Genomic DNA, 339 nt, shown 5'->3' with positions numbered 1-339 from the left:
GAACCCCCGGAGCCGGCTCCTGGGCCGAGCGGCAGGGAGCTGGAGGGGGGATGCAGGTGGGTCCCCGCACGGGAGGAAGGAGAGCAGGTACCAGACACGGTCCGTCGGTGGTGGGGGGATGTTCACAGCCAAGGTGCCTGCCAGCTCCTGCACCTCCACCGTCAGCAGCAGCGGCGTGTTGGAAACCTCCTCGATCTTCTTTTTGATGAACTCATTTTCCGTGGCCTTCTGGCAGTACTTGGACTTGGCGATCTTATCCACGAAGCGCAGGATCTTCCTGCTCGTGCTGTTGCCGCCAACGTGGCTGAAGCCAGGGGAGCCGCGGCCCAACAGTGGGAC

This window comes from Pterocles gutturalis, unplaced genomic scaffold (assembly GCF_000699245.1).
Source record: "Pterocles gutturalis isolate BGI_N339 unplaced genomic scaffold, ASM69924v1 scaffold17270, whole genome shotgun sequence".
Lineage (NCBI taxonomy): Eukaryota > Metazoa > Chordata > Aves > Pterocliformes > Pteroclidae > Pterocles > Pterocles gutturalis.
The sequence above is the reverse complement of the archived record's forward strand: the minus strand, read 5'-3'. Positions refer to the sequence as shown.